The sequence below is a fragment of the Lontra canadensis genome, unplaced genomic scaffold (genome assembly GCF_010015895.1).
Source record: "Lontra canadensis isolate GAN:19392208 unplaced genomic scaffold, GSC_riverotter_1.0 scaffold2, whole genome shotgun sequence".
In the NCBI taxonomy this organism is placed as follows: Eukaryota; Metazoa; Chordata; class Mammalia; order Carnivora; family Mustelidae; genus Lontra; species Lontra canadensis.
In genome coordinates, this window is record NW_022630996.1 from 2627723 (window position 1) to 2635948 (window position 8226).

General features: G+C 33.9%; 1 pseudogene; it reads right to left on the bottom strand.

The window, feature by feature from the left end:
- Positions 1-4124: 4124 nt before the first annotated feature.
- LOC116872722 lies at positions 4125-5046 on the bottom strand (annotated as a pseudogene).
- Positions 5047-8226: the final 3180 nt, after the last annotated feature.

Consider the following 8226-nt stretch of genomic DNA (forward strand, 5'->3'; position numbering starts at 1 on the left):
GAGGCTTTGGCATCTATATTCAGGAGAGATATTGGTCCATAGTTTTCTTCTTTATTCTTTGGCTAATTTGTGTATTAAGGTAATATTCACTCATAAAATGAATTGGGATGTGTTCTCAATTCTGTTTTCAGAAGATCAAGTAGAATTAGTGTTCACATTTTGGTAGGATACTCTGGGGAAATTATCTGGACCTGGAAATTTCTTTTCAGTAGATTTTAAAGTTAGGAATCTAATTTCTTTAGTAATTATAAAGCTTTTCAAAACTTCTGTTTCATAATGGGTGACTTAATAAGTTATTATTTTTTTAAGATTTTACTTATTTATTTGACAGACAGAGATCACAAGTAGGCAGAGAGGCAGGCAGAGAGACAGAGGGGGAAGCAGGCTCCCTGCTGAGCAGAGAGCCCGATGCGGAGCTCCATCCCAGGACCCTGAAGCTCATGACCTGAGCTGAAGGCAGAGGCTTAACCCACTGAGCCACCCAGGTGCCCCAAGTTATTATTATTATTTTTTTTTAAGAATTACTTCACTTCATATAAGTTGTCCAATCTATCTGTGTAGGGTTGTTTTTATTATTACCTTGTGTTTTTAATAATGAGGGGTCTGTAGTGATATCCCATTTCATTGTTGATATTGCTAATTTCTGTCTTCTCTCTCTTCTTTGTCAATATTGCTAGAAGCTTGTTAATTTTATTGATCTTTACAAAGAATCAGCTCTTTGTTTTGTTGATTTTCTCAATTTTTGTTTTTTCAAGTTCATTAATTCGGGCTCTTACTCCATTCTTCTGCTTATTTTAAGGTTTATTTTGTTCTTATATTTAGTTTCTCTAATGAAAGTTTAGATTCTTTAGAGATTTTACTTTTTTTTTTAATGTAAGCAGTTAGTGCTATAAATTTCCCTTGCAGCACTGCTTTGTGTCTTAAAAATTTGTATAGATTGTGTTTTCAGTTTCATTCATTGACGCATTTTTAGAAATTTCTTCTGAGATTTGCTCTTTGATGAATGGGTTATTCAGAAGTATGTTGTTCAATGGCTAAGTGTTTGGGGATTTTTCTGTTATCATTCTCAATTGATTTCTAGACTGATTCCATTGTAGTTGTATATATTCTGAATTATTTCAGTTATTTCAGATATACTGAGGTTTGTTTTATGGCCCAGGGTATGGTATATTTTGGTATTTGTTGTATAGGAACTTGAAAATAATGTATATTCTGGTGCTGCGGGGTGGAGTTTTCTGTAATGTTTATGATATCCTATTGGTTGATGGTATTATTGTGTTCTTCTGTATCCTTACTAATTTTCTCTCCAGTTCTTCTAACATTTCTTGAGAGGAGGGAAATCTCCAGCTATAATTGAGCATTTTTCTACTTCTTCTCTCTGTTTATCAGTGATTACTTCACATATTTTGCAGCACTTCTGTTTGGTGCATACACATTTAGGATTGCTGTGTCTTCTTGGTAAATAGATTCTCTTACCAATATGTAATGTCCCTATCTTTCTCTGGTAATTTTCTTTGTTCTGAATTCTACTTTATATGACATTAATATAGCCATTCATCCTTCCCTTTGGTTAATATGCTCATGATCTATTCGTTTCCATAGTTTTACTTTTAACATCCCTGTATCATTTTCTGGAAATGAGTTTCTTAGATAGACATTTAGTTAGTTTCATGTCGTTAACCACTCTGCAATTCTGCCTTTTACCTTCTGTATTTAGAACATCTGTGTTTTATATAATAACTGATAATTTTAGGACTGAAATCCACAATTTCACTTTTTTGTTTTCTGTTTCTGATGTTTTTTTGTTTGCTTGTTTGTATCTGTTTTATTGTTTCTGCCTCTCTTTGGGTTCCTTAAACAAATTTACAGTTCCCTTTTTATTTAGCACTATTGTTTTTGAGTGTATCCCTTTGTGTAGCTCTTTTAGTAATTACTCTAGGTGTTACACATACATACTTATTTAATCTATTACTATATTATATATATATTTCAACTATAAGTTATAAATATCAAGACTTTGAAAGTCTGTTGTATTTATCCATGTTTATCATTTTTTTCACTTTTTTTTCCTTTTGGATGTTCTAAGTTTCATTCTTTTATAATTTCCTTTCTGTTGAGAGAATTTTCTTTAGCCATTCTTAGTGTGTGTGTGTGTGTGTGTGTGCGCATGTGTGTATGGCATGCATATATATACATATATATGACAAATTCTAGTTTTCCTTCATCCAATTATATCTTGATTTCCCCTTCTTTACTAAAGTGTATTTTCACTGAATATAAGATTCTGGGTTGATGGTTCTTTTGTTTGTAACTTGGAAATACAGTGCCTCTTTATTACTGTCCTTTCCTATTTCTTCTCTGTTTTCATTAGATTAATTTTTCCCTGGAGTTAAGGTGGGTTTTCTGCCCCCCACACCGCTACTTTCAAGATTTATTTTCTGTCTTTAATTTTTCAGAAGTTTAATTTAATGCTTCTTGCTGTGATTTATCCTTATTAGAGTTTGCTCAGCCTCTTAAATCCATATGGTTTTTTGTTTTGTTTTGTTTTTGCCAAATTTAAGAAGTTCTTAACCATTATTTTATTGAATGTTTTTTTTAGTCCCATCTTCTTTCTTCTCCTTTCCTCCTGGGATTTTAGATCTTTTGTTATAGTCCCACATGTCCCTCAGGCTCTGTCCCTTTTTTGTTTTTGTTTTGTTTTATTTTGTTTTAAAGTACATTTTCTCTCTGTTGTTTAGGCCAGGTAATTCCTTTTTCTTTTAAGTTTTTAAAAATTTTATTTTATTTTATTTCAGTGTTCCAAAATTCATTGTTTATGCACCACACCCAGTGCTCCATGCAATACATGCCCTCCATCATACCCATCACCAGGCTCACTCAATGCCCCGACCCCTCTCCCCTCCAAAACCTTCAGTTTGTTTCTCAGGGTCCACAGTCTCTCATGGCTTGTTCCCACTCCGATTCCCCCAACTCACTTCTCCTCTCCATCTCCCAGTGTCCTCCATGTTAGGTAATTTCTCTTCTATCTTCCAGTCTAATAATTATTCTTCTGCCCTATTCATTGTGTGAAATCCATCCATTGGGTTTTAAAATTTTTGTTACTGTGGTTTTATGTCTTTCAGTTTCCATTTGTTTCTTGTTTATATCTTCTATTTCTTTAATAAGGCTGTCTGTTTATTTTATGAGACACTCTAATTTTTAATACAGTTGTTTCAAGAAGGAAAAAAACAATGCCTGTTACTTTCACATGTGAATGGAAGTCCAGGTTTCCTGTTCAGCTTCCATTGATATCCTGAGGTGGTGGCAGAGGACCATCATTACTGTTGGGCCAGGTTAAGAGTTTAGACCCCCCACTAGGCTTCTCTCAGTACTACTCCTTTGTTACTGCTCTTGACACTGCTTCCACTGATGCTGTGTAAATGGGGATCATTACTTCCAAAATGTGGGGAAAGTCCCACCTTTTCAGTCAGCCTCCTTAATATCACCCCAGTGGGGACAAGAGGGGCATTTTATTACTATTGGGTGGGGGTAGAATCTCTGCTTTTCACATGACTAAAGTAAGACCATGAGAGATTTTTTTTTTCTGTTTCTTGGTTTTTCTATGTTGCCAGTTTCTCTAGCACCCAGTCTTGTTTACACTTGTTATATGATGATTTTCCTAGGATTTCTTCATATCATTTCTCAAGGGTCAAGATTCCTAGCTTTTTCTGCCTTCTTCCCACCTTTCAAATTCTTTTTAGGTTTCCTTTATATATTTAAAACCTATGTAAACCCAGGAAAAAAAAAATGTGTGTCTTCAGGGGTTTTAGCTACAATCAGGAGAAATAGAAATCTATCTACTCCAAGAGTATGAATTCTCATAAAGTAGATCTTAAGTACCTTACTAAGAACCCTCCATGGGTGGAGGAAAGAAAGAAAACAATTTTTAAACTCTGAATTTTATTTAGGATAACTTGAAAATGTTGGAGCCAGCTAATAAAATACTCTAGGATGAATATAAATGTTTGCATTTAATTTTATGTATTGTGTGTGTGTGTGTGTGTGTGTGTGTATCCTGTAAAACACTTCCACTGACTATTTTATTCAGAGAAAAACAAACAGAAAGAGACAAACAAAAATTCTGGTCATTTGCAGTATCTATCAGCTTTCAGTTTTGTTCTGTTCAGAAGTGATTGATGAAAAATCCATCATTCTAGGCCTTTTGAGAATTTCACTGTCTTCTTTACTTATTTTAAGCTTGTGGTCTTAGAAACTCTGATATTTCTTTGCACAACTGTTTTCACATTAGCTAACATTTCTTTTGTCTTCTTTTGGAATATCATCTTTTTTTCTTAGTTTTTCTTTCAGCACAGGATCTAAGCTTTATCTTCTTCTCCTGATGTTTTACTTTTTGCCTCCATATTGCCCGCTTCATTGAATCTACTAAAGCAGCTATTTGAGGCCAATAAAACCTTTTTCTCATCCTGAAAGACCAGTTCCCATTGTTGTCTTGGTCCAGTTGCATCCGAAAACCCCATAACGAGTCCACAAGAATTGATACCAAGGTATCAATGGAGACAGCCAGATTTCAGTGTAATTCAGGAATCAGGCAGGATGATAGTTGTAAAGTGCTCTGAAGGACTAGGGCTCTCATCAGTTTCTTTATGTGGTGCTCCCAGTATAAAAAATCCATTCTCAAGTGTTGTATGTTCATTCCTTTATCCATTTCAGTTGCTCTGGTCCCTGAAATTTCACTGAAATTTGTTATGGTCCAACAGATTACAGCAATACCAAGTTGAGTTTCTTCATCTTTTTCTTTTCTTTTTCTTTTTTCTTCTTCTCTTTACTCTTTTTCTTCTTACTTTTAGCCTTGGTTCCCTTGAATAGGAGTTTGGTGGCATTGACGTAGGAGTATTCAGCTTTGGTTCTTGTTATACTCTGTATGAAGAGGTAGGAGTTGATTAAGAGCAAAATATCTCCACTGGAGTAAACGTGGGCAAAGGAGTCCATAAAAGGAAGAAAGAGTGCAAACGCCCTGAAAAAGCATGCAATAAGAGGAGTGGACATGTCTCTCCTGAGTCCCTGGTGTCTCTCCTCCTGCACTTAATTATATTTTTAAAAGTCTCCTTATTTTTCAAAATTTCTTTCCAAAGCTCTCTTCACCTTCCCTTAATAAAACCCTCTCTCAGGAGCACCTGGGTGGCTCAGTTGTTTAAGTGTCTGACTCTTGATCTCAGCTCAGGTCTTGATCTCAAGGTCATGAGTGTAATCCCTTAAACAAACAAACAAAAAAAAAAATAGTAAAATAATAAAAAATAAGACCTTGTCTCAAAACAATATTTTTTGGTAATATTTGAGTTATTAAAGATTGTTGGTTGTTAAGCAAGAATTGCCATTACTCTTATGGACCATTGTCCAAAGTATTTCTAATTCAGATAATTCAAATAAAGACCAATTTAACCCATATCCAATGCCACCCTTTATCCTTCATGAATAGTTAGGGAAAGAAGGAAGTCCTGTGATGAATCTTTGGTGCTGTGACTCATGATTTGAGGAAAGCTTTCCCAGAATACCTCTTAAAATTATATTTATGTGGCATTATAAAGTTTTTTTATTTGCCAGATAAATAAATTTGCCGTTGGTGAGAGGTATGTGCGCGCGTGCGCACGTGTGTGTGTATGTTTTTGCATGTCTGGCTTAATGTTAGAAAAGTTGTATTTAAAAGAGAAACAGGGAAAAAATCCCATGTAATGCTCAAAAATAATGTATTCAGAATTTTAGCATCTTGGGACTTACTTAAAATGAACAGTGTCTCATGCTTGCGCCTTAATATCATTCCTATTTTACACATTCTGCTGGAAGACCAAAATTTAAGAAGGCAACAGTTTTTCACTAGAAGCAAAGTTGGAATTCTCCACATGAACCTATGTGAAAGTTGCTCTTAGGAGTAACCTAGAAATAAGATATTTGATTAGTGGAAATTGGTACCTTCAACATTGTTAGATAATCTCAGATTAGATTCCAAAGTAAGTGTAATAATTCAGTTTCCAAAATATCATATAAATTTTTCTTTGATACCCAGACTGTTTCACATCAGGAGATTTCAATTTTGGTCAATATGGTAGGCATAAATAGTATATCACTTTCTAAAAAAATTGCATTTCTCCACTTTCGATATTGAGCAATTTTCATGTAGATAGAAACCAATTCAGTTTTTATATAATTTCTCTTTCTGCATGATTTTCCAATTTTTCAACTGGATTGACTTTTAATGATTTGTCATGTCTTTAAATGTATTATAATCACAAAATGATCATTTTAAATATATGTTAAAATTGTCTTCTTACAGAGTATAATTTGTCTTTCTACTTTGAATGACTTTTTTGAGATTTTCAGTGTACTCCAATTTATTAATGTTCTCCTTAGTTTTTGTGTTTCTTAATTTTTCTCTTTAAGAATCTTTTAAAAAAATCTGAGGTTATAAGACATTTTCCCATACTTTTTTTTTTTAAATGGAGCTTTTGGTTTCTAATTAATTTACTGATTATTTTTGTATGTGGTATGAACCTGAGGCTTTAGATGTAATAGTAGTTTCCTATTTTTGCCCGATAGTTTTCCACAAACTTAGCAACTTAAGACACCACCCATTTATTACTGCACAGTTCTGTAGGTCAAAAGTCTGAGTGGGCATTACTGGGTGCCCTACCTAATGTCTCACAAGTTTGAGACCCAAGTGTCACTGGAATAGCCTCTTTGGGGGGCTTTGGGAAAGAATTTATTTTCAAGTTACTTTAGGTTATTTGGTAGAATTCAGTACAGATCTGTCATGGAACTAGGACTTAATTTTCTTGTTGGATGTCAACTAGGATCATTCTCTGCTTCTAGAACTGACTCAACTTCTTTCCATAAACCTCCTCCATCTTTAAACCAGCAATGAAATCTCTTTCCCTCCCTCTTTCTCTCTCATAATATCCTTCTTGAACTTAAATTTCTCTTACTTCCTCTTTCATTATCAGCCTGAGAAGATACTGCTTTTAAAGGACTCACCTGATTAGGCTTGGTCCACCCGGATAATCTATTGATCTTGTGGTCAATTGATTAGTAACAGTAATTACATCTGCAAAATATCTTTTATCATATAATGTATACCAATCATGGATGTAATAACAGAAAATAGAGCTCATGGGTGGGTCCATCTTAGAATTCTTCTTGCCACAGACGTGTTCTGTGGGTTGGGTTTGTTACCCAGTTGTTTAAGATTTTCCTTATGGCTTTTGTTTGAAACTTCCCTATAGAGAGCTGAGAGAATGAGAGAGAGAGTTTTAGATCACATGCTTCCTAAAATCATTAAAATTATATTAAAATAACCTTTTTAAATTCTGTATTTTAACTTTGTAATATAGTCAAGAATGTAACATAGTATTTTTGCACATAGTTTTTACCTCCGTTATAAAAACTTTATATACATGTGTATTTTTAATGTATTTAACTTAATAATTGACAAAAAATTATAAGATATATATTCTATCCTCCTGTTGAGGAGACTTAGATCACTTTCATGAATATGCATGCCATCCATACTGAATGTTTCTTTCATATTGAATTTAAGGCAGTAACTTAATTATGACCATGTTGATAGGATAGGAAAAAGAACAGAAGTATTTGTGTGTTTAGCATTTTCAGAAACTAATGCTCTGCAGGCAACATTAATTTTTTCTCGTTCTTAATTGTAACAAATGCAGCCAAGTAGATTTTTGTAATGGAGTCACATACTCTGGAGCTCCTTAAATTACTGTTTGGTTTCACATAAAGTGAACATTACATGTAAGAATGACCTTGGGAGAATTGCCTGACCACAGATCCACAAATCCTTGATTTAATAGAAATAATTGAAGTAAGTGAGCTGTGTTATACCTTCCAATTGAATTGTGTGGCTTTTAATATATACATATAAAGAATACACACACACACACACATACACACACACACACACACACACTTTTTTTTTTTTTTTCTTTTTCTTTGTTCTCAAGGCCACTATTCAGGACTGGGCCCTAGAGATCAACAAAGCAACATAATCACTTCAAATGTAAATCAGTGAAACCTATGAAGATAAAATGTCTTGCCTAAAATTACATTTACTTGACTCTCAAATCTAGGCCATGTGGCTTAGCCTTGTCTTTGTGACATTATGCTAGCTTACCAAGTCATTCAACTTTATAACTCTGGTTATATAACACAAATTAT